This window comes from Poeciliopsis prolifica, unplaced genomic scaffold (assembly GCF_027474105.1).
Source record: "Poeciliopsis prolifica strain line A6 unplaced genomic scaffold, Auburn_PproV2 SCAFFOLD011, whole genome shotgun sequence".
Classification (NCBI taxonomy): Eukaryota; Metazoa; Chordata; class Actinopteri; order Cyprinodontiformes; family Poeciliidae; genus Poeciliopsis; species Poeciliopsis prolifica.
The window spans coordinates 2,497,241-2,523,556 of NW_026562386.1; the positions used below are offsets into that span (position 1 = coordinate 2,497,241).

At 39.7% G+C, this 26,316-nt stretch overlaps 1 long non-coding RNA gene across 3 annotated transcripts; it reads left to right on the forward strand.

Moving 5' to 3' along the window:
• Nucleotides 1–1,077: 1,077 nt before the first annotated feature.
• On the forward strand, nucleotides 1,078–17,249 carry LOC129364062 (uncharacterized). Of its 3 annotated transcripts, none has more exons than XR_008606398.1 (4): nucleotides 1,078–1,285; nucleotides 7,499–7,629; nucleotides 7,715–7,834; nucleotides 16,861–17,249. It is a non-coding gene; the product is annotated as an uncharacterized LOC129364062 (long non-coding RNA). The 3 variants fall into 3 exon arrangements; XR_008606399.1 differs by having other exon boundaries at nucleotides 1,078–1,255; XR_008606400.1 differs by lacking the exon at nucleotides 16,861–17,249 and adding an exon at nucleotides 11,128–11,389.
• The last annotated feature ends 9,067 nt before the right edge of the window (nucleotides 17,250–26,316 follow it).

Below are 26,316 nucleotides of genomic sequence, written 5' to 3' on the forward strand. Positions count from 1 at the left end.
TCACTGCCAGTTAGGTTCAGCTCATTCCTTTCTGCTTATTATTACCATTACAGTGCTGCTACATGAGTTGATTCTTTCCTGTTCAGTTTCTTCTCTGCATTTATTTTATTTCTGGGTTCTCCCCTTTTAGTTTGTAGATCCTTTTGAGTCTTTTGAGTTAATTTCCTTCTGTTAATTAGTCTCCCTCCCTCAGTTTTCCTGTTCTTCTTCTGCCCCACACCTGATTGTTTGTCATTTTCCACCTCTGCTTTAGTATTTAAGCTGCCTGGTTTGGATTGTTCAAAGCTACGATCGGGTCATTGTCCTCTTCTTGTTTTGTAAGTCTTCATTTTCATCATTGGGTCATCAACTAAAATCAAACCAAGCACAAGCTGAGAATAATCACAGCTTTACACTAAATCATGTTACGGGGCTCTGCAGAGCCACGGAAAAGATCTGCAATTCCTGCACTTTATCATAACATTAATTACAGAAGCACTAAAAGAGAGTAACATAAGTCACCAGTGAAAGGAAGTATGACTGCTTTCTCCAGCTGATATTGCGTTTCGACAGCAGAGTTGCCTGTAAAAAAAAAAAAAAAAGGACCTTGTGTTGTAGAAACACAGCCGGCCTACACCTGGTTCTGTCAACAGTCCAGTCCTGGTTGTAAGAGCAAAAACACGCAGCCAATGCAACACAGCTGCTTCTCCTCGACTACAGAGGAAAACCCTCTAACTGTCATAAATTACCTCCAAGGACACACATTCAGTCCCGTTTTTATTTCCCATAGTTACAAAAGTTCATCAAACAAACTGGTTTTAGTGTTTGTGGCTCGCTCAGAGAGTGAAGAAGGATCTTTTTATTTCATAAATTTATCCAAGAGTTTGCTTCTGTCGTCAAATGATTGCTTGACTTTTTCATTATTTTACAACGGGGAATAAAAAGTGCGCTGCAAAAGCACGCAGGCCTCAAACCGTTTCACTGCTTTTCATTGCAACCTGAAGTCCCACCAGTCAGAACCGGAAGCAATCCGCGCAATAGTGGCAGGCAAGCGCATGCGCAGTGCAGCGCGGACCCATGGGAAAAAAAAAAAAAAAGAACGTACGAGCAAAAGCTACGTGAACAAACCGCTGCTGTGGAGACCGACAGGCCCGAATGAGACGAAGAGGGAAGATACGTTTGACGACGTGGCCTCAGATCTACATCATAGTGGACCACCGGACGCGTACAGTTAGCTTCCTTTGTAACCCTAACTGTAGGAACTCGAACCCTTCAGGTGAATAGAACTGTTCCGGTGACTGGCCGAGTGAGTACACGCAGTAACACACACGTAGGCTTCATGTCCGTGACTCGGTTTGTAGATAAAAACCACATTAGCTAAGCTAGCTTTGCTAGTTGGGCAGTAAGTGCTACAGTAAATGTCACCGAAAGAGGGGAGAGCTAGTAACTGCTTGTCACGGCAACAAAGTTCGTGGTCTTGTGACGTCACACGTGGCAAAGGCGTTTTTTTTTTTCAAATATAAGTGTGAAAAGTGTTCTGCATATTTGTATTTAGCCCAACTAACTCAATATTATGTGAACTTGCCTTTTGGTGGAAAGGGTTTGCAAAAGCTCAGGTCGGATCTGGGCTTTGACTGGACCATTGTAGCTCATGAATATGTTTATTAACCATTCCGTTAACTCTCGCTATATGTTTATGGTCATTGTGCGTAAAGGTGAATCTGTGACCAGTCTGAAGTCTCCATCTGTCTTCCCGTTAACGGATGTTGAAGATAAACATCCGCACATGATTTGCCTTCACCACTGGAATAATGTGTTCAGGATGAAGTGTAATAGTGTTATTTTAATGTAATGTAAACTAAAGAGTTTCATTAATTTAGGTTTCATTAATTTAATTTCCTTCCACTTCCTAATTACACATTTTTACTGGTGTAAAATCTGACAAAGTTCAAAGGATATGAATACTTTTTTCCACTGCGTGTAACACAACTAATACAGTCGGTGTTATGAAAGCTCTGCTATGCAGGTGTGTCTGTTTCATTCAAGATTATGGATGAATCACTATCTTAACAATGTGAGAGGCTAAAAGTCTTTGTCGCAGGCTTTCTGTGATAAATTACCAGAGTTTTCTGCAGTGACATTTAACTAATTTCACTGTGGCAAATTCTTTCATGTGCATTAAAGAGTCAGCTTTGATCCCTCACTCCACTGGAGCCATAAAACAGGATCTATTGAAGGACACTTAATGATCTCTCTTTAATTGATTAGGCGGTGTTGATTATTCTTTACCGAGGATTAAAAGCTCACATTGATGTAGGGGATGTGCTCGTTTTTTCTGCTGAGCCTTTTTTTTTTTTTTTTTTTTACGTTGATCCCATTTACAAAAGCGAGTTTTATCAATGCAAACGCCTTTCATTTATTTGAGGCATCACTGCTCGCAGCCACATATGCCAAGGGAAGCAACGTCCTGTCCAGTCGAGCCGTTTGGATGAAGTGCATATACTTCTGAGGTCAGCAAATTGGAAAGAAAGAATAAGGAAAATCTTTAAGCTGATCTGGGTCTCTGCCAGCCAGCTTCAAACCTTTCCTCCCTTGGTTTGGGAGTTTGCTAGTTTCCCTTTTCCTCTGACATCACTCTTCAGGATCTGCACAATGATAACACAGGCCCCGATTGCATGACATTACTGCTTCCTTAAACGCACATGGGAGAGCCGAGTTAAAAATCCCACATGGCTACAGGCTAACTGCAGTTTCCAGAGCGCATGGACACCAGCTGCACAGCTGGTGTCCATGGGAGAGACGGAGCGGATACACAAATTCCAGACTGTTATGAGGCGGGGAAATATAATTCCTGGGGCAAGAGTTTTCTAATAGTATACTATGCTTTGAGCTGTAACCACAAATGTTATTTCCTTCTAAACCACAGACATGAAACCTGCACAACATCCATCAAAAGTCTGTATAACGTTGCGGCTCAGGACTTAACAAATACTCCGCAATTGTTTCGGGTCATAAAACTCACAGTGCTGCAGAAAGGTTTTTTGCTTTTATGTCACACTTGCATTTTAGATTGTGAACTAAAATGTAATTTTGCGTTCAGATACGCAGAAGCAAAATACGGCTTTCAACTAATGATTCAGTTTATTCAGGAAAAAAAACGACCCAAAGCAGCAGAAAAAAGCACACTCCTATTAGCATAGGGGTGGGCAGGAAAAGCCTGCTTAAGCCACTTTGAAAGCTTAATTATGAGCCATTCAGACGTTGGGCTAGTTATTATCCTGCAGATTGTGTTTAAGCTCACAGAGCTGATGGCGTTAAGTTCTTCTTCAGGGTTTTCTGGCAGAGCGTCTATTAAAGCAAGTCGCCCGTTTGCTAAAGCAGCAAAGCCGACCCAGATCATCACACTACCTCCATAACTAGGAGGAAGTGTGTGTGAGCCAGAGTTATAATAGTTTTTTGGGTTTATTTTGTTGTCACTTTTTGTTTGTCTAATTCAGTTAGCTTTAATTAGTGCTTAAAGTGTTTGCTAGTTTTTATTAGTTGAATATTGTTTAGTTTTTAGTTGGTTTCATAAACAAACAATATACTTCAAGTCAATTGTCGGTAGAAACTTCATAGAAAAGCAGGAAAACAGAAGAAATCTGTAAGGCGGCAAAAACATTTTGACTAAACTTTAAATCACAAGAACCTGAAATAAAATCCACACAACTTGTGTTGTACCAGTTAACTTAGTGTGAGAACAAGTAAGTGAAATTAAAGAAATAATTGTTAATGTAATCATAAAAGCTTTCTCATCTACAAAACAAAAGTTTTTTTTAAATTGAGAATTACAAATCGAGTGACTAAAACCACTAACGTTTTTAAAAGGTACCGTGTACTGAGTTAGATTTAAATTGGATCACTTTTACCGATCCACAATGCAGATTACTCTGCCATCACCGAACCTAAATACATTGGCTGAGTCACTGTTATCAGTGGTGCCTTGCCTTCAAAAGACGTTCGAATGTATAAAACTTCATTTCATTGTGACCTTGTGTTTCTAACAAAACTGGAAGATTTCTTTGCCAGATTTGAGAGCTGGACTTTCGGTTATTGGTTTAAACTGGTTTTATTCTCCAGCAAACCTTACAAAGCCTTGAAATTCTTTTGTTTAAAACTATTGAAGCTACAGGGATTTCTCAAATTTAAAAGCCAATTGCTGTTTTGTTTTTCACGTCTCATGACTTGGGGCTTAATTTGTCTATTTCTGAAATTTGACCCAAATACTAAAGTTAAGAAAAGAAGAGAGAGAGAGAGAAAAATGCACCTTATGTAATTTTTTTTTTCTGTTGTAATGTAAGCCAGATGTGACTGGGACCGTGGAAACAGGTGATGATAGCATTACACTGGAATTGCAAACAGATGGAGAGAAGCTTGAACCTATTCTTGTGTCAATGATGGGGTCATAAATAAAGATTTTTTTCCCCCCTTGAGATGAAATAAATTCTCTTTAATTAAAACTCCAGCAACTTTACATTTTGTGTGAAAAGAAAATCATCCAAACGCGTTCTGAGTAGCTTTGGACTCAGAAGGCGTTTACAGGTTTTTTGTTGCATTTATGATGTAATTTCAGGGTGGTTATCACTGATTGCTGATTCCAAAGTTTTATTCAGCCGTTTCAGCAAAGTGTGTTGCTGAATTTGACGGCAAAGCTTCTCCCCTAATTCTCCACGCCTCAGTGGAAGTGGAGGATGCAGGTCTGCTTCACATCAGGTGAATTTATGGCTGCATGCGAGAGGAATGTCTCCAGTAATCAGTCCTGATGAACCAAATGCTGAAGTCGTCCTGGGAGACATGCACACTGTACATGTTGGCCTGCCCTGAGTGATGGAGAGGACGATGTGCAGGCCCGCACCGAGAGGCCGCTGACCTCCCATCAGAGACGGCCCTGCAGAGAGCATTTATACCTGCTAGCACTAATACAAGAAGGAACCCACATCTACTTAAAAAACTAGCCTCTCCCCAATCTTACACATGAAAAACCTGAAAATGCAAACTTCACCTCTTTTTCAAGAGGTAAAGTTTCCACACTCAAAACGTTTTCCAACGCATTTTGTAGCACAATCCAGAAATTATGTTAACTTCACAGATGAAAATTATAACTAATATGACCTAAAAGAAATTTTACTTCCTTATTTAACATCTTAAAATCGGGCCTTTGTCACTTTAATAAACTCCAACTCTTTCTGAAAATCCGCCTTCAGGAAATCATTGCAGCATCGCTCTTCTATTAACCCTTTAACAACCATTTTACCAGCGTTCCACCGAGAAGCAGCTCAGCAGATGTGCAGCTCCACCAGGTGTTTGCTAATTGCTGCTGGCTAGTCTGGAGGATATGATTCGGGGAGGGCTGCTATGCGAGGCTGAAGCTCGGAACCTGCAGCTCAGAGGAGGAGCTGCGCCTTGAAGGCGGAGCTAAGTCCATCCAGGCATCTTGTACAACTGAATGGTTGCTGTGAGAGACTAAAAGATGAGCTAATTATGCATGAAAGAATAAAAATAACTCTCCAGATATGTTTCTGATGAGGAAATAACATCACATGATGTAAAACTCAAAAAAGTCAGTTTTACGTAATATAACAAGCGATTAGAATAAAAAGTGACTTAAATCCTGTTCTTATTCCTGAGAATTAAATTGTTCAGTCGAACCCAAAAGAAATTGAAAACTAGATTTCTTTCTGTTCATTTGGCAAATGTGTTAAATGATTTTTAAGTTTTGGTTCTATGATGAATAACATCAGATTTCTTCAAAAGAAAATCTAACTACTTCATTTGCCAGATTATTTTATTTTCTTGGCCTGCAAGCACTTTGACTCGATAATTTTGAATACGTGACGAAATGTTTGGACACCCTCAGGTCACACTCTGTCCTCTTTTTCAAGTTTCCATTACACCAGTGCCTCAAAAAATACACCAAACAGACCCAACATAAAGAAACGTCTGTTTGGAAAAACAATTAAAAAGCAGAGAAAGGAAGGCACGTTGATTCAATGTTTAAAAATAGAAACTTACGGTCCTGATTCACTAAAACGTTACATAACTTTTACACCCAGAAAACTGAAGCAAATCAGAGATTTTGATTAAAAACTGGATTTTCGACAAGAGAGGATCTCCTTCTGCTGATATTGTTTTTTTTTTCTTCTTCCATTTTTGGCAAAGAAAAGTGTGCAATCAGATCAATACTTCTCTGACTGTTTTATAGAGGTTTTGGTTTTAAAACCACCGCCACTGTAAACTGTGTGGAAATCTGTAGCTAGAATGGATATTTTTAAGAGTGAAAACGAAAGGAGCCCTGGTTTTGATTACGTCCTACCATCTGAAAACATAATTCACCACATTTCTGCGGCTGCAAAGTCGTGAAACTTAATTAGCATACTTCTTATTCAATATGCAAGATGTAATCCCTGGAAAAATTATCCCTGGAACTGCTTCACGTCTTAGCATTAGCTGCAATAGTAAAGGGCTATTTCAGTGGGGGTTTTTTTTAACTTTGGGCTGAATTGGATCATCTGCAGCTCAAAATCACAAATATTTCAACTTTGCTATTCAGAAAAATTGTGCAGAATATTTTTGCTGAATTTCCTGTTGAATCAGGATATAATTATTTTTCATTATTTTATCTGAGAAATCTGCAGTGCATATTTAGTTGACTCGTTCACACATGAACAAACAGGGAATAAAAACCATATTTATACTTTTACAGAGCATTGAGGAACAAAACGATTTAGGAAGTTTGGAGGAATTTTTTATTGCACTCCAAAATATTTTCATGTCTTTCATTTGAGTCTCTTTCTATAAGACCGTCAGCAGCTAACTGCAGTAAAAAGATCTATAAATAGCTGGTTAAATCCTTCCTGCCATTTTCCAGGCTATCCCCAGAGTTACCACAAGAGAGCACAGCTGGCTGATTCTCCCACTCGCTGCCGAACCTCCCCTGCGTCACACACAGGTGTAAAACCCAAAGCCTTCTCCACAGATTCATGCTGTCACGGCTTCTACCAGCCGCCCCAAATGGGATCTCACATTCTGCCATTTGGGAAAGTGGACTTTAATGGACTCATGGGAGCCTGACACCTCATCCCGGCTTGGTGCCACATGACAGTGTGACAAATACTGAGCTCTTAAATCATTAAGTTACTGTGTAAAATGATTTATTGTCCCCTGTAGTGGACAGCGCTATCCAGAGAGTGTTAAAGATGCTCTGCGTTTCCGATTTCACACGTCCTGTAATGTGTTTATGCAGCTGGATAGTTTTATTGGAGCAATTGAATTAAGCCGTGATAAGTGATTTGAAGTGCCCTGCTCAAGGGTACACTAGAAATGCAGCACCTGCCAGTGCTGCATGCTCTGGGAAACATGATATGTGTGTGGCAAGTAAATTATTTTACCAAAACATATGATCTACCCTCTGAGATTTATATTCCTGTTTCCTGAATTAATTTCAGTTTAAAGATTCTGGGAGTTGTTTTTTTCTTCCCAGACCCAACAAGGCCTGCAACACAAAATCCTGAGTCGTTGGTCGTCCGATGCTGTAGATTAAGAGCTACGATGTTCAAAAGCAAGGCTTAGCTGCAGACCACTGAGGAGGATCAGCTCATTTCCTTTAGCGCAGTATGCAGAGAGTAGAGCTTGTCTCAGAAGATCAATGTCTCCTCCTTTGTTGCATCAGTCATGCAGCGTCTTTTCTGCACAATAGCGCCGTGGAGGTTGGTGGGCTGGTGACCGGAGAGGACCGAGGACCACCTGACGGCCCGCTGGTGCTTGGGAACGCGCACACAAACTGCTGATTGTGTCTTTATCTGTCCTCTGACAGCAGGTTTGTTTGAAAGTTTCTTTACATCTCCTCCCCTCTCTATGGAGCAAGTTAACATGCTTTATTCCATTTTGACACACAAAACCACAAACACCATAATGTGTAACAGGCTGTAGTTTGTCACACCTCTCTGGTTCCTGCTCAGAGCATTATCTGAAACGTCTCCCTCGGTGCTGTTTCAAGCATTCAATCTGTTAGCCACCATTAATTATGCAGATTTATTAAATCTACTTACTCTTTGGTTTGCAGGTCTTTCTGGTGGAATATTTTTATACTCTTTAATGCTCAAAATTCACTGTGACTTTAAAGTCTTTGCTTCAATTTATGCTTTTTTTTTGCCGCTTAAATGTGTCAGACAGTCGCATTTAAGTGACAAGCATAACTCAAGTAAACAAAAACAGTTTTTAAATGATAATTCTGTCTATTAAGGGAGAAAAAAGCAATTAAATCAACCTGGCTCTTTACTCAAAGGAAATTCAGTTGTATTTAGTAAGAATTTATTCAAACAAACAAGTAAAGAAAGAATGGAAAAGAAAGCAACAATGTCAACATTACATGTTTGAGAGTAGGATAAGCAAATTCTTTTCTTTTTGAAGTAACTACCAACTAACTCCAAATTAACTGTTGATTTCAGTATCCTGTCTCTTGAACAAACAACTAAAACCCCTTAAGAAAATGAATTATGCATTTTCTATGGGTCCTTAAACAGGGTAGGTCTATGGGCTAAACAAAACATGTTCATTACATTTTTTTTGTTCAAAATCATTCTTAGATAATCAGTTCTGCCTGTTTTCTCAAGCTGCTGTTGGCCACACCCCCAACTCAATGTTTACATTCGCACATAAAAATGGCTGCAAACAGATGCGCAATTATACACCGTACATCTTTGAAAAGCATTAGTAGAGCCTCCAGCAGCAAGTGGTTTCCGAATGGTAATTCAGCAGCAAAGCACTTGTCTTTTCCAGGAGACATTATACAGTGCAAACAGCATTAAAAACTAGCTGAGCAAATGTCCTGGACTTCCACGAGGTATGGTAGGTAACAGGTCTGGGCTTGGCTGGGTCGCTAGGTGACGCTGCAGCGGCCAGGGAACATAACTTAACAATCAGGAGGTTTTTGAAATCCCATGAGGGATTTTTTTGGTGTCATTTTCAAGACACCAAAAAATTGTTGAGTGGTGCTTTTAGAAGCAGCACAGGTCAAACTGGAAGAACAAAAATGTTACATAATAGGTACAGAGTTTCCCCCAGAAAACTTGCTGAGCCCGGTGCTCAGAGTGCTACAGCAGTCATGCAGCTACCCGCCGTGTTTTTGAGTTAAAAAATGTTTAAAGTTGATTGGAAATTTGAAAATATCAATTGATCTGCATTTTTGGAAGACTAGAAGATTAATACTTAAAAGCCAACTGTTAACTCTTAAAAAAAGGGCAATCATTAAAATAATAAATTAACAATGCTGAACCTTATAATGCACTGAGGTATAATGTGTTGCTGTTTCAGATACCTGGCTTATCTCGCTTCATGCTGTCAAACAGGCTCCACATGTTGCATTAACTCGACATTGTTTGATAATCTGAAACATTTAAGTATGAAAAAAATCAAACAGATTAAAAACTATTTTCCCAGCACTCTGCGTCAGATAAACGTATTGATTTGTTTACCCTGGGTATATTCATAGCTCACTATCTCTGTAGTCAAGAACATCATCAAAACTGCCTTTCAATCGCAATGAGCAGACCTTTAGACCGACGAACAAACTCAACTAATTTAACAAGTTTCTGCATCAGTTCATTGTGCAAGATTCCCAGCTTGCCGTATTTATGCATCTGTGGCGATACAACAAAATAAAGAGTTGTCTCTGAAGAAGTTAGCAGGAAGCGAATAGAGAGCAGACCTCAATGTGGAATTACTCCCTCTCATTAAGACGAGGTTGCTAAGACAAGATAGAAAACAAAATAAACAACTGTGAGTCGCACCATTCTTCATCCAGAGGAAGAATGTGGGGGCCGCCGGGATCCAGGGGCCTGTTTGTGATGACACTTCTGCTCTACTTTCCCCGCTCTTCAGGCTTGACAAAATCCAGCATCAGTGGAGTTCCCTATTCCTCCCTGACACACACACGCTCACAAAAACACACAGTCGGCCCATTTGTTTTGTTAAGTACTTGCTAAATGCAACAAGCTGATTATCAGGAAAAGAGCCATCTCTGGTTTCTGCAAAGCCAGGGTGTTTAAAAAGAGGAAACTTCAGCTTGAACCGTTTCAAGGGCTGTAACAGATTAGTAGCAGCTCATTGCTTTTAACGAGCTAAACAGCAAGTCCCAAAACAGAGCAGATCTGTGTGACATCGATATGGACTTTAAAATTAATTAAAGAAATTATTTTATTCAACGCTTTGATATTAAAGGGATAATTCAAAAACTGAGTTGTAAACAGGATAAAACCTGTTGATAATTTGCCAGAAGCAGGTAATTCTCTTCCTTTTAAATAAATCCAGATTAGATCGCTGAAGCTAACGGCTAATCAGAGAGGAGACAATTTCAACGTCAACTTCTGTTAACTTAGAAACATCTGACCTGAAAAACGTCTGGTAATTTTTGCTTATGCTCTTATGTGAACCGTTAAAAACCTTTTATCACTTTTGCATTGGATGGTTATTTACAGAGAAGGAGGTGATTGCGCTAGAATCTAACCATTTCTGATCAGATTTTTGTCTGATATAAAAGCAAAATGGGGTAAACAGTATAAATGTATTTTTACACAGCTTTACTTCTCTATCAACTGGAAACACTTTACATGCTTTGCTTTTAGTAAATGCTTGCAGAGATACTCAAATGACATTTTGAAACAAGTCAAGTCTCTAGTGACTGAACGAATGACCCTTTTCTCACTGGATTCATGCTTTGTAATCTGCCTGAAACACAGAAATGTTGCAAAATCCAGTTCTGGTGGCTGAGTACTTCACCAAATGCATTTTTTGTATAATATTTTTACTGAAGTCAAATTTTAATTTCCAATTCTTTTCCATAAGCGACATTCCGTCCACAGCAGGTGGGAAATTCACATCTGATACTTCAGAGTTGCTTCCATTGCCAAGCATGTTCAAAGACATTAGTAGTGCATGAGAGTCCAGAGTCCCAAACAAGAACCCTCTCCTTCTGTTTTCAAACTGCATTTATTCAGAATTGCAAGCATTGCTCTTTCTCCAGGTCTCCAAAGGACTGGTTTTACACTGTCTGCACGCATTACTGCCATAGTCTGCTGAAGGCTGATCCTGTCACCCACATCTTTCCTGCAGCCGGGCCACCCAGCCTGGATCTGCCTCCAACATGTCATCCCTCTGTGTGGTCCTAAACAAAACAGAAACAGGGAAACGGAGGAAAGCGTACCGATGCCAGCCGAGAGAGAAAGAAAGAGATGTTTCAAAATATGACAGTGTCATCCCTGGGAATGGAGCTCAGAGGAGAGAAAAGGCAGACAAAAAAGTGTTTGAATGGAAGCCGAGAGTGTGTTTTCTGACGCTGTAAGGTGTTTTATTACGCCTCTATGTTCTCATTGCACAATAAATGCTATGGAGTACACTTTCCTTATGCATTTTGAACAGATTCAACCATTATCGTTCCTCTCTTTCGCTTTAGCAGATCTTTGAATAAACGAGATGATGAAGACAATCACGTACTGCCGAGATAAATCCCCCAATTTTGCTTTTAAACAAAACAAGAGAAACAGAAAAGTTATGTGGCAATAAAAATTTCAAATGACTTGTTGCTAAATGCCAAAAACAGCAACCAGTTGCTTAAGCATTTGTTATTAATCCTGACTTTACTGGGATCCAGAGCCTCAGAATAACCATGAATCATCTAAAAGTTTACAGTGAAGCCATAAAACTTCCATCCAAGAATAAATAGAATATGTTACAACAGATTTATGATCATTGATTGCCTCAAAAAGCAGAAGTTTTCGCTGGGATCCAACGTATGTTTTGCTCTTTATAGATGCCTCGGCCTGATTTAGGACTCAGTTGATGGATATTAAATAACCTGCTCATGTGGAATCTGAGAGATAAAGATCTGGAGGTCACATGGTGGGTATCCGATGTCCTCAGCATGTTTTGCGTTAGGGGAAGTGCGTTGGGTGGCTCAGCCGGTCCGCCTCTGTGATTTACGCAACACTTCATGAAATAATGGAAAGTGGAGGAAATAAATGATCTGCAGGGCATGTTGATTGTTTGGCTCTGCATCTGAGCTGCAGCGTTGTGATGAAAAGCTGTTCTCTCATTACCGCAGCTGAGGTACGCTCGGCCTGTTGGGACGGCTGCCCACACAACAACACAAACCATCAGCAGTCAGAGGAATACTGCAATCATCAACGCATTTGACGCAACCTTCATATGTGGGGCGAAGACTCTGTTATGCAATGAAAAGCACACAGCACACTTCTTGTTGCTTTGACAAATCAGTCACGTTAAATAAAATTTACCTTTGAGAAGAAAAAGTAAAAACTAACTTCTACAAAATACTGAAATTAATGTAGATATGAATCCTCTTTAGAGCTGCAGTGTGTAACGCTTACAAAAAACAAGTGTTTTTACATATTTGGTAAAGCTCACCATGTCATGGCAGGATAACATGAGACATCCTTCCATGTGTTGCTGTCTGAAGGAACACAGCGCTCCTGACCAAACAACCAATCAGAGACAAGGGGAGGGTCTTTGTGCTGTCAATCAATGTTGTGAGTGTGCTGCTAAATGTGTTCACGCCAGAGAAAAAAATGTTGATTTGCGACAAGGAATTTTCAAGTCTCTCATGCAAATACGATCTTGGACCTCAATAAGGCAACCTGTATACATAAAGGTCAAAAAATATGTCTGTGTTTGAATCATTTGGTGCAAAAGGTCAGAGAGGGAAACAGAAAAGTTTACAGCTTGAGCAACACGCATAGATATAACGCTGACACATATGACACATTATGATGGGCTGAAAAGTCCAGATCTGGATAATATTGGTGTCATTTTCCTCCCAACATAACTTACTGCACCACTTTGCTTAAAGAGAAAAGTTTCATTATGCAACTAAATGGCAACTCAGCTCTCCTCCCATCTCTGAACTGTGAATATATTTTTCCAGCCAATATAGAAAGTGTCAAAATTATTGCATACATCAGATCGACTTTTGGAGTATTGTATCGTTTAAATAAAGTATAGATTTATCATTTGGAGCAACTCACCTAGAGTCTTTTTCTGTACCTTGGTGAAGTTTCTCAATGAGCTTTCAATGAAGATTTGCAACCAGTGAACAACAATTTCCAGCTAAACATTACAAAACTCTGGAAAGTAAGATGAATGATAGGACAGTTCTACTGGAGCATTTTAGGTTAAATTGGGATGCCAGTTATATTTTAAAAAAAATCTTCAATAAAATTTAAGGATATTTAAGAAATGTTACATATTGTAAAAAATAAGAAAAACGAAATTTTAATTGGGAAAATGGTTTTGCAAAAAGATCGGTTGTAGTTTGTTCTCTTTGTAAACTTTTGTCCGTATTTTATTTATTCAAGGTTCTGGTTTTGAACGCTGGAAGGATTTTTGCTCTTATTTTTTATTTTTTGACAGTTGCTATGTTGCAGAACCGTGGCAATAAGGTATTGTTTTTACAAGTGAGAGCAGCTGATGATCAGCATCTAAAAAGATCAAATAATAGCTGAACTCTGACCCCGAATCCCAGAGGAGTAGAGATGGAGGCCTCGTGGACCAGAGAGAAGGCGGGAGTTCAAACGGTCTCCTCCATCGATCATGGTGGTCAAGGATCAAATCCCAAACTCTAACGTCTCTCCACTCGACCTTATAACCGTTCAGAGATTTAAAGAGGAGTAGCAAAAACAAATGGAGTGGATTAGCAGTGTTTCCCAGCAACTGGCGGTATCATTCAGAACATGTAATTGTGGACTCTGCTGCCCAAAAGTTGAGGTGTTGCCATGACAGCAACTGTCTTCAGTCAGAGGCCTCTTCGGATTTGTTGCAAGACTGACTGCTAATGGAGCTAATTTTTCATTAACACTTTTTCTCAAAGTTAAACTAGTTTTAGACTTTTTTACTGTTGCTTTGAATCTCGACATGCACAGGTTTAGATGAGTCGTGGTAATCGAGATTTTAAAAAATAATGACCTCCCTCTCGTACGTGAAAGATGCTTTTTGTATTTTGAAGAAAGACGAGAAAAATTGTCCTGTTTGTGAAGTCATTACTAGAGGAGCATCAAATTAAATCTTACACGTCACTTCAAATACATTAAATCAATAGGAAATGTTAGCAGTACTCGGGTAGCAGTGATCATTTTTGTTAAACTCACTGAAAATGTATTCAAACTAAGAATAAAAGGGGTTTGGCTCATATTCAGTGATGTTCACAACTAAAATAAAGGAATCATTCATTTTAAAGAGTTTTTGCACATTTTTACCAGGAGTTTTATAATTTCAGCTGTAGTGTAAAGTAGTGTAACTTTATTTTTCAGTTACACTACAGCACTTTTATTATTTGCTGTGTACTGGATAAATTCTAAGCCATGTGCTTTCGCCACAGAAGAGACAGAGGTGGAGTCCAGCTTTCAAATGGCAAAAAAAACAAACGTTTCCCAGAATAGGCAGGACATTTAAATTTAAAGAGACGCCACTGCAGTTTGATTTCTCTTGTAAAAATTGAAAGGACAATGTAAACCAGGTTTTAAAGTGATTTTTCTTTATGCTCTGTTTCCAGACACTTCAGGTTTTAAAAAATCTGTTGCTGACCGTTTTTACTCCAACGTTTGGATCATTCTGCTCACTGAAATGAAAGGTTATACTTCTCACAAGGTCTTGATAATTGCAGCAGACAACGATTTAATTTCTCAGCGCAACTGAATGTGGTGGTTTTTGGAGCTGAATAAGTGCGTTTTTGGAGCAGAGGGGTTTGAGAAATCTGATAAGAAAAACACGTCAGAACCAGCAAATTCAGCTCATTCCTGGCTTCGGCGTCTAAATGAAACTTGACTCAGGAAAAGAAAAAATTAGCATTCATTCAGAATTGAAGACACAAGTTCATTTTGAATTCATCTTTTTTGTTTTGTTTTGAATTGTGATCTCCAGTGTCATCCCTATAATTTGCACTGTAACTGTAAGATGCACTTAAAAAACAACAAACTCACCATCTCAGATCCAGCTGCACCACAAACGAGGCCTGTTTGACACAGATAATTACAGCTGCTACATGACAGAGAAACAGATTCAGTATGTCCAAGCCCAAAGTAATCCAGCATGTGGTGAACTCACACACACACACACATACACACACACAAACGTAATGATGCACGAGGCGGTGAATGGATGAGAACAACAGCGCAGCATCAAGGCGTGATGGCCGAGCAGCTGAGCAACTTTAAACTGGCCTTCAGAGATCCCGCTAATGATTATTTAAGTGAACTCCCTATCCTGTCCCAAAACCTCCGGCCAATTTATCTTCAGCTGGTTTCACGCAGAGACACAAAAACATTCATTCATTCGTCCCCTCTTCTGCTCTCTCAGACCACTTGCCTGTAAATCAGAGCAGGACTTTCTATCAAAGCTTTCCTTCTCAAATTAAGTTCAACATGTTATCGTTCTGCACAACAAACTACAACTCCCTGGCCGGAGCAGCGCTGTGTTTTTCATCAATTGTTGTGAAAACAGTTCCTTTTGTCCCTCCCCGGCCCCCACTGTAAATCATGATAAAATGGCTTGCAGGTGTCAGGATTAAAGAATACTCTCCAAGGACTTCGGGCCACAGACGCAGCCGCAGCTGCTGCTCTCCTTTTGCCAGGTCCTTTATGGCTACAGTATTTGTTTTCTGTTTAGTGTGAAGGCCTTGTAGTACCAGTACCGGGCCGGACCAGAGGTCGTCCTCTGGAGGGCTGAAACAAGAGTACGGGGAGTTTTGCCATAACTTTTTTTAAATGATGCACATAGTTTCAGTTTGTCAAAGGTTTCATAGCCATTAATTGACTTTACATTTTGCATGTTTTTTTTGTCCTTTCATTTGGGTCTCGCGTTGGCTTCTGAAAACAGCACAACTGCTTTAAAACAAACACACAGACAACTTCTGGCAAAGATATTTTCTGGTGTATGAAAAATGAGCCGTTTCCAAAACCTCCGGAGTGCAACAAGTCAGCGGCACTGCCCCGTTACCTAGCAACCCCAGCAAAGCCCGTTACCTAGCAACCCCAACAAAGCCCGTTACCTAGCAACCCCAGCAAAGCCTGTTACCTAGCAACCCCAGCAAAGCCTGTTACCTAGCAACTCAAGCAGAAGCTTCTGGAAATATCAAGAGTTTTGTGGTTGACTTACCATTCAGAAACCAGTTGCTGCAGGAGGCTCCACTAATGCTTTTCAAAGGTGTATGGTTGTATAATTGCAGCCATTGTTGTGTGCGAATGTTTAGTTGGAGCAACTTAATTAGATTTAAAGAGGCCATAAAATAGGCAGAACTGACAGATTTTGTTCAAAACATATAATGAACGTGTTTTGTACATCCAACTAGTTCAATGAAAAATAATAAGTTGCACTTAAATCCACTTTCCTTATATACAACAGTATTTCGATGATACAAAAAGAAAATCAAAAGCTGTATTTATGAATGGATGAATATTTAGTCACTCTTCTAACTGTAGCAATTTAATGTTTTTTTCCTATTTTTATGTTTTACCTGGGTTGAACTTTTTTTCTTGGATTCAGTCATACTGTTCGTCAACATGGTTATAAAATGATAATAAATATGTTTGTCTGTGTTGCATGATGATTGATGATGGATCAGCGTTTGTTATCCGCCCAATAAATTACTCTTAAGTGCTTTACGCTGCGTCCAACACTTCGGTAGGTTAAAGCTCCAAATGGAAAATGGGAAAATTGCATCCGCCAATCATTTGGTTTTGATTTGACTTTAGTACAATTCAAAACATGATGTCATTACTGTGATCTGTACATTTCCCACAGTTTGCCAACAAACCTTCATAGTTTTTTTTCACACAGGTATCAGAACGAGATCAGAGGCTTCTGAGGCAAAACCCCGTCGCTGACGAGGAAACTTCAGGTTCAGATTAGAGTTTTCTGAAGGCAGGGATTATTACTGAGGCTCTGTGTCCAATCTGTCTCATAAAAACTTTGTTTTATGGATTTTTATCTCAAGATCTGAGTAACTGGCCAAGTTATCGGTCATTTAATCTTTGAAAATTGCATCCTCAGATGGATGGAAACATAAAGTTGGTGGAAACTTTGGTATTTTAAAATGACAATAATTATAACAAAGGCAAGATAAAATGTTTCCAAATGAAAAACTGATACCTAAGTATATTTAATTGTAATTAGTCACTACTCAACTCTGTAGTGACCTATTAATAAAATGACTTTAATTTGAAGCATCTATTAGTTTTTTCAGTATGTTGTCTCTTAAATAAGGATGAGCAGATCTCTTCCTAGCTTTTTCATTTAATTATTGAAAGACATCGTCTAATATAGATGTTTCCCACAGCAGTAAGTTTGACCTGTCAGGTGTAACCAATAACGTTAATGATGGCTCTGTCCCATTTCGGTGGCCCAGTGAGCCATGAGCCAAACACGCACAATAGCAGAGGCCTGGGCCTGGCAGCGGAGCGACCACATGAAAAACAGCCAGCATTGATGTTCTGGCCGCTCGAAACGCTGTGAGAAACATCTTCTGAATGATAAGAGAATGATGAATGTTTCCATGTTGCATCAGGATAATGGATAAAATTACCCCCTGTAATATTTCCCATTCATCTGTCAAAAAGATAACTCTGAGCAACAATCTGACGGCGCAGAAATCTTTTCCATAGTAAACAATATCACTCTCTTACTTAATAACCACAAAGGTGTGTTCCTATTTTAAATTTCCACCAAGGCAGGAAATAAATATAATTGCTTCAGACACTCTGGTGTGCTGTCGAAATGAAACTGCAGATTGCTGGATCTCTTGTTTATAGTCCAGAGCCGTTCCAAGCACGTACCAGCCTCACTTAAAATGCAAGTCTGACGTAAAATGAGAGTTCAGACGGCCTGGCCTGCTTTCATCCCACTTAGACAACATAGCTAAAATTACCTTGCAGCCTGAGTCCAAACCCACTCTGAGGTGTTATATGAAGTATGGCAGCCTGGTGGTGAGCACAAATCCTGCTTGGCCAAACGGTAATCAGATCCCCACAGCAATTAAACGAGGTAAGTCTGAGGTTTAATTTAATTTGATTTGAAGCAAACCTTTTGGACTTAATTATGTTATGAATTACACTCAGGTATTAACAACACAACAATAACCACATTAATCGAATCGGTGAAAAGATGATATTTTTGTGGATATTTTTGGCCCTCAGAAACTGTGGTTGAAAATGACCAAAAATGCTGACATCTTCATTTTTAGCCCTTTTGATTGAAACTTTCCAAACAAAAAACAAAAACAGCTGTTTCAGCTTCCAAAAGAAAGAAAAAAAATCTTAAGAAATAATTTTAAATGAACAGATTCTGGTTATTGGCACATTTAATTGGCAGAAGCTCTTCTGTGTTTTCACCAAATGTGAAAATATGATGAGCTCGTTTTTTTAATATTTGTGGAAAAAATTACATGCATCCCTTCATACACTAGTGGCCAACCCCTTGTTGGCCGCTAAGTTGCATTAAATTATCTTAATGTTCATAAATATATTGGTCTCCTGATCTGTCAAAAATCTGAAGGAGGATTTGTTTTTCATTCCTTGAGAGGGCTCAGTCATTTATGTATTCTTCTAAAGATCAAGACTTTCTTAGGACACCAAACTAATTGTCCTTGAATTAGAATAAGTTACAAACATGCACAAACAAATGAACACAAAAACTGAACGGGTAAAACTGAAAATAAAATATATAAAATAAACTGATCAAAAGTTGAACCGTTCATCAAAAGGGTGCTGGTCTCCCAGTTTAAATAAAGAGGCGGTGCTGATTGCCAATACTGTAAGGGTGAACTGAAAACAGAGGAAGGTGAGGGGAAAAGTCTTAGAGCTCATTCATCCGTCTGTTTCCAGCAGCAGAACTGCCAAAGCAGGACAACAGTTCATACTCTGATTTGCTGGTTTCTCACTTTCAGAGCTGGGTTGGTGTCCAAGGTGTGGACAGCAAACAAAACAAAGACTTTCTCTCGGCATCTCTTACCTGCACTCCAGTCAAATGTAGGGTTGTGTCTTAACTGTGTCAGCAGAAGCCACCAAGATTCTCCTTTGGGTTCTGGCAGTTGGTGTCGTATGTCCTTTAATGAACGCCGTACTTTGGCTTCTGCTACGGTGAGCTGGCGGTGTAAAGGTCAGAGTGTTGGGTTCATAAGGTTAGCAACACTGACCTCTCTATAGCCAATGACTGAGTATTCAGTTTTGTATAGTTTTTCTTTTGTTTAATCTGTACTGTATTTGGAAAAATGAATGGGAGTTATGTTAACACGCAGAGCTGGTTTGTGGTCCGAAGGTGAAGTTGCTGTTAACCAGGAAGAATAAACGTAACGGTTAACCAGGAAGAATAAACGTAACGGTCGAAACCACAAGTTTAACCGCCGTGTGTCTTCAAACGTCATTCCAACAACAGCAGTCAAAACACAAAGCAGAGTCTTCAGTAGTAGTGAGGCGCCATCTCACACGGACAGAGTTACACGTAGGTGGACTTCTGATGACGTACGGTCTCATTTACAGTGGTGGCTCCTGCATGGACGGGTAACACCTTCCTTCTGCCATTACTCCCACAACTATTATCTTCCTTTCATGGTTGCTTGCATAACACAAACATGCACAGAAATGTTCCCAGTTTGTGGATACACAATTCCTTCAAATTTGCTAGTTGAGCATAACTAGAAGCATTGCTCAGTCACGCCAGCCAAAGAAAAAGAGGGATTCACAGAGTAAGTTGTGCCTTACTTCCTGTGGGTCAACAAACACGCCTTTATCTCGCAGTAATCAGCAGTGCATTGGAAATCCATGGAGTGCCAACTTTCCGTTGCCTGCACATGAATAAAAGCACCAGAAAACTTGTTCAGGAAACAACTTATACAACAAAAAGTAAGTTCAATCATTGATTGGTTTGTTCCACCCCTTTCAAATGTCGTCCTGGGCAACCACCCTACATTTTATATCAAAATCCTCTACAGGCTTTGTCTCCAGGGGGGTCCAAAGTGCAGCCCGGGGGCCTTTTGCGGCCCTTCGAATGATTCGGTGCGGCCCTTGTCCATGAGTCAAAAGTATTGCAAATTTATTTCACCAGACTGCTGATGGTGAAACGCTTAAAACAAACTACAATTTTATTTTCTCTGAACAAAAGAAAAAGAAAGAATAAAAACAATATTTAAAAAGAAAACACAAGCAAAAGTTAGAAACTATTTCTTTTTAACAGCCACATTTTTTCCTTTCATTTAAATTTGACACTGAAAACATCAAGTAACTTTCACTTGAAGGTAAAATGTGTTAAAATAAACCGAAAAACATGTTAAAAAAGAGTCTAATATGTTATTTCTATCCTAGAATACATCTAAAATGATTTATCAGGCTAGTACATTTCATTACGATATTGCATATTTAATTTGTTTTTACGAAAGAATTGTTTTTACGAAAGAATTGTTTTTCTATTTTCAATAACAAAAGAGATACAAATTTTGTTACCCACGGCCACTTTAAACTTCTGAGTTGTTGCTCCAGAAAGTTTGGATAGCTCTGATTTACTTCCAACCAAATTCTTTCGGCCAAAAATATCAAAAATACAATATTTTGTTTATGACACAACATCTCAAGCTGTCAGATATTCCATTGAACAAAAAGCCAAAATCATTTTCAGGGTTTGGAGTAATCATAAATTACTTCAAAGGTTCCCGAACTTTGAAATGAACCAAAATAAGATAATTCACATGAGAGAACTTTAACAAATAGTGCAATACATAGTTTGGCAGGATTTCTGACAAAAACTTTGTTGAACATAAAACGTTGAGGTCATAAAAGCATCACATCCTGCAGATTCCTCCAGTGGGAAAAAGAAGCTGCTTTGTCTGCATCTAAAACACACGTTTCCAACTCAAGGCCCGGGGGCCAAATCTGGCCCGCCGGAGCTTTTTATGTGGCCCTCTCGACTCCAGACCAATAAGTCCCTCCAGTTTTTCACAAATCAGCAAATCCCCATATTTTGTCAGATTTTACTGCAAAATTGTTAACACTTTATTTGACAGGCTGTGCATAAGACTGACGTAACACCTGTCATGAACATGAACGTTTCTGACTATTTTGACAAAGTGTCATTCAGTAAATAACGAAACTTTAATGCAAAGTTGACACTTTTAATGCATTTTCAATGCAACATATAGAGCAACTTCGCATTAAAAGTGTCATTATTACCAAATGACGCGTCATAAAAATGAACATCTGTACATATTGTGAATTATTAAAGTAGTTACTGTTTCTTATTCTAGATTAATCCAAAGAAATACTTGATATCTGTGCTTTAATTCATAAGCTTTCTCATCAGTTTTCTATAAGTTTTTACTCTTCCAATTATATCCAGGTGTGAAGCCTGGATACAATCAGCAGGAGGACAGTTTAACACACAACACTGCATCTTTCCCTTTAGAAAAAGTTGTTTTGTTTTTTTTTTACCTCCCTTGAGGTCCTTAAAAACCCCGCTTAAGAGAAATTACTCTGCAGACGTTTCTGTAAGTTACAGAGAAGCAAAATAATAAGAACGCCACATCAAAAAGAGTCCTGGCTTTGTAGTGGTTATTTCAAAACAACAAAGAGAATTACGCAGCTGAGTCACGTTATGTTCACTGCTTTTTCCCAGCATGTGTCAGACCTTAAATACATCTCTTGGACCATGTGCACAGGTGAAAGGCTGCGGCGCATCAATGCATCTGTCAGGAGATTAATGCAGAGAGCGCTCACAGATTCAGCTGAATAAACACACCGGTCATGGACTCTTACATACGACTATCACTTCATTCAGGGAGGCACTTTGTGTCATAAATATTAGACACACTAAAACACACTCCTTTATTAAATCGACTGCTACTAAATCCTTGAAATGATTGTGACTTCCTAAGCACGAGTTTAGGAAAATATCTGATTGAGACATATATTAGTTGTCATTATTTTTGTAGGAATCAGTTTTTTCTTTTACATTAAAGAGTTTTTTGTTGTTGTTGTTTTTTTTTTTGCAATTTCTTTTGATCCAGATTGATTTGCAAAAGTAATAAAAGGGTAAAACCTCCAAGGGGATTAGTACTTTTATAGGCACTGTATTTCCTGTGGAATACTTTGTTCTCATTAATAATAAGCTTTGAAAGGAATTATGGTAGATGCCGCATTATCTGCAGAGGACGTGCAGGAGGCCGACGTGAGCGCGCTCCCTTTATCCAGACCGCGCTGCGTCCAGAACCGGCCTGCTAACCAGCGCAGTGGCACCTGCAGGGGCTGACACAGAGATGTATACACACGAGAATCAGGACCAGATGCAGCTTGTAAATGCTTGTCAGAGTTTAATAAATTCTTCATTGGTCATGACCATCTTTGTCATGTTGTTATGCTCCGTGCTGACAGCTAAGAAAGAACAGGAAGACAGCTTTTATGAGTTTAGCTTAGGGACTGCGGAGATGACAGTACACACACTGCAGGAATTAGGCTCCACTGTCAGATCCTGGAAATACATGACTCTTGTTATGGCTAAGGGAAACTTAAGCTGGGTGTAGATGTTTTGTTATTTGACAGCAGCGTGATCAGATATGTGGAAAGTGCATTTTATTTTTTGTTTTGTTTAAAGGCCACTCCTGCCTGTCAGTATGTTAGGTTGTTTTACTCCCATGTGTAACAGCATCCTATCGTCGTCCGGCTTTAATGCGTTCCTCCTTCTCTTGTTTTCAACTCCAAATGGTCAACATCAAAGATGCCGCGTATGCTGCGTTCAAGTTCTACTCTGAAACGGGAAATTCAACTTGCAAGTCACATTTGCCAATGGAAAACTGGGAGCTACTCAGACCTGCAAGACAATAACGATTGGTTAAAGCCTCCAGCAAAATTGCGTATTTCCCCTGACGTAATCGGCGGCTTGTTTTCAAAATAAAAGCCAGGGGTTATGACCTTTTTAGCTTATTCAGCTGCAACTAAAGTCATCTTTACAGCAGCTAAGGCTGACATTTTCATAACTGAATTTTACATACAGCTCTGAAAAAAATTAAGAGACCACTTAAAACGACCGATTTCTCTTATTTCACTTTTTGTAGAAATGTTTGATTAAAATGAACATCGTTCTTTTATTCTCTGAAATTCCAAGCAAAAATGTAAGATTTATTTGCATAAAATAACAACAAAGATGGAGTGCTTTCAGACCTCAAGTAACACAAAGAAAACAAGTTCATATTCATGTAGAAACAACATTACTGATGTTGTGACTCAGGAAGAGTCACAACAGTTCAGAAATCAGTATTTGGTGGAATAACAAGGTTTTCAATGGAGTTCAGTGCAGTGTTTTCCAAAGCTGAATATATTCACAAATGTCATTTGTTATTTGTATTTCTGTGTCATGAAAGTTTCCTTTCAAGACCCTGAATGTCTCAGGAACAGCTGCAGAGCATCCATAACAAGAAAGGTTTGGTGGAATAAAAGTGAAGTAATTGTTGCCTCTTTTTCCTCCGCGCTCACTCCGCTGCCTCTTTAAACTGTGAAATCCGTCTGTGTCCGTAGGTGTTTACCCCAAAAACACTTTGCTCACTGAAATGTTGTATATCAGCTGGAATGTAATTACTCAGCAAAGGAAGTCATCTAAAAAGAGGGTGTAGCTGCCTGTCTCTCTCTCTCTCTGAGAAAACAGAACATTAATGAATAAATAAGGGCCTCCCACTCCCACTCAGTCTCATCTGGTTTATCAGAAATCCAGAGCTGTTCTGCAGAGTGTGCTCTCCAACATGCTATATCGCAATCAAAAACACCTGGCCTCAGGGCTTGGAATGGTCACAGCATTACAGCTCAGGACCGAGCCAGCCGCTCCATATAGCCCCCATAATTGTTGGACGGAGGAGGATTTCAGATTGTTGTGTTTTTATTGCGCAGTTTTACTGTTGTTGTAGCACATTAGACCTCGGGCCAATTTGAAACGCCCAACGCAGGCTTTATGATCATAATTTTGCAAAACACATAGTGAGTTCCTGCTCAAAGATCTGCACAGCGCTGACACTCCACAGATGTGAAACGCTGGTATGGGAAATAAAGTATTACTGGAGCAGATTTTTAGTGCGCAGATTGAAGCATGAGCAGGATTTGGCCCGGGTGTTTTCAGGAAAACAAAAGCGAAACACTGAATTAAAAGCAAAACTTGTAATGTTTTGTAATTGGGACGTTCCCACGCAAGGTTGCCTTCACTTTAATCGTGATTCTCCCTGGACAACGCCAAACCTTGCTGAGCGCAAACACACTTGGATGCTGCTTGACTCCAATAAGAAACGTAAAGTGAAGCGAAACTCGTCCAAATCCAGAGACTAAAACCTCTGAAGCATAAAACGATTGCTCCACTCTGGGAGTTTACGCTGAAAGTCTTGCTCTCTCTCGCTCTCTTGCAGTCTCCATGTTTCAACTTGTCCTGGTGTGTCGTTTTCTGTTTAAATGTTCAGTTTGAGTCTCTTTCGCTCAGTATATCTTTGAGGTGAGTGTCGTCACCGCAGCCTGTTGGGTTCACTGACTGAAAAAACACATCACATTTTTGATTTTCGGACAGCTTTGTCTGGGAAGATTGAAGTAAAAATAATCCAATTCTGGACAGCAGACAATCTGAAGGTGCATATTAAGAAAAAATAACCTTACTCATTGATCCACAGACATTTATAGTGGGAAACATTTTCCTTAGGATGTTTGCAAGCGGTGCGTTCACAAATCTGTCCTCTGTAAATCTGAGCGCTCTCAATGTTTTCTTACGCTTTGAGCCGGCTCATGATGGACGATATTAAAACATAAAAGCATGTAGAAAAGGATTGTGAGCTGATGTGTGAAACTACAATAATCAACAGGTCAATTAATAGGATGAACTCAGGAATTTTCATTTGCATGATTTATCGTTTTTCTCTTTTTCTACCACAAACTGGACAAACAGAAATCCTAAGTCTGTCCAAAGACTTCGTGATTATTTGTTGTTTTCTGTTGGTTTGTTTATTTATGCCGGATATTTAAAATGTCTTCCCCCTCCAACGTGTTCTTGCATTATCATGCCATAACCAATGTGTTACTCGAAGGAGAGGAGATTCTTCCAGAGCGTTAAAAAGGCCCCGTCACTTACAGACCACAAGATTCAAGATGAAGAGAGCAGATAAACCCAAAGAGGAGCGTAAAAAACATTAAAAAGAAGTTGGATGTGAGTTCATTGTTGTAACATTAATGAGAGTACAAGAATAAGAGTGATCGTGGTCCGTATGACCAGGCTGCCAGGCTGGCTCTCTGGTTTCTGCCCCCCGCCAGGCCCTGGCACCCCCGCCTGCCCCCCACAGAGACGGCTTCCTCGCCGTGATGAGCTTTTGACAGGCCCCAAAACAGCCTGCTTAATACCGTGCCAGCGCAGACATGGAGCGGCTGGGACCCTGGCAGCTTCTTGGCCCGCGCTCCGCATCACGGGCCTCAACCCATTTCACCCCCTCCTCTCCTCCCTCCCCCTCCGCACTTTCTCCATCCTTTCTTCCTCGGGCCTCAGGATTGTTATGCAAAGCTGGCCAAGCAGAGAGTGTGGGAGGGCTGTCAAGCACACATGTGTCCGGATCATATTTGTACGATCTCCCGTCATGGTGAGAGACACGGGTTCAGACTGTGAGCTCTTATCTGCTCCGTGACGGACGGACAGGCTGGAGCCCGGACTGGAGAAGGATCCCATCTCTGAGGCTCATTACCTGGAATCAAGAGCTGAATTTTTGCTCCAACAGATGTTGATGGATCCCCAAAAGCTTCTGGCCTCAAAGCTAGACGACCTTGATAAAAATGTGTTACTACTTAGTTCATTCTCAGAACTGGTGTGTGTTTTTTTTTTTAAGCAAATCATGGAGTAAACATGACAAACAAAAGCAGACAGAAGATCCACCACTGCCATCCTGTGGTGACCTGAGAGTACTGCGCCTGCAGAGCTGCAACATGGGTAACTCATTACAGCCACACCATGCCTTTTCCATTTGTGGTGAGTTTTATGGCTTCTGCACTGTAAACATTATTCCAAGAAAAAAGAAACATAACGCATGTGTTGTGACATTCGAGTCCTACAGAAATACTGTGGGTTGTTTCACTACTTTTACATTAAACCTGCTAATTATTTGGCAAAAAAAAAAAAAAAACCCTAATGGGGGGGAAAAAAACAGTCCAACATTATAAAAAAAACCCAGCAGCGCATGTATAGTAAAATAACGTGTATTTCATCACTCTATTAGAAGCAGATGTGTTTATCTGAAACACAAAT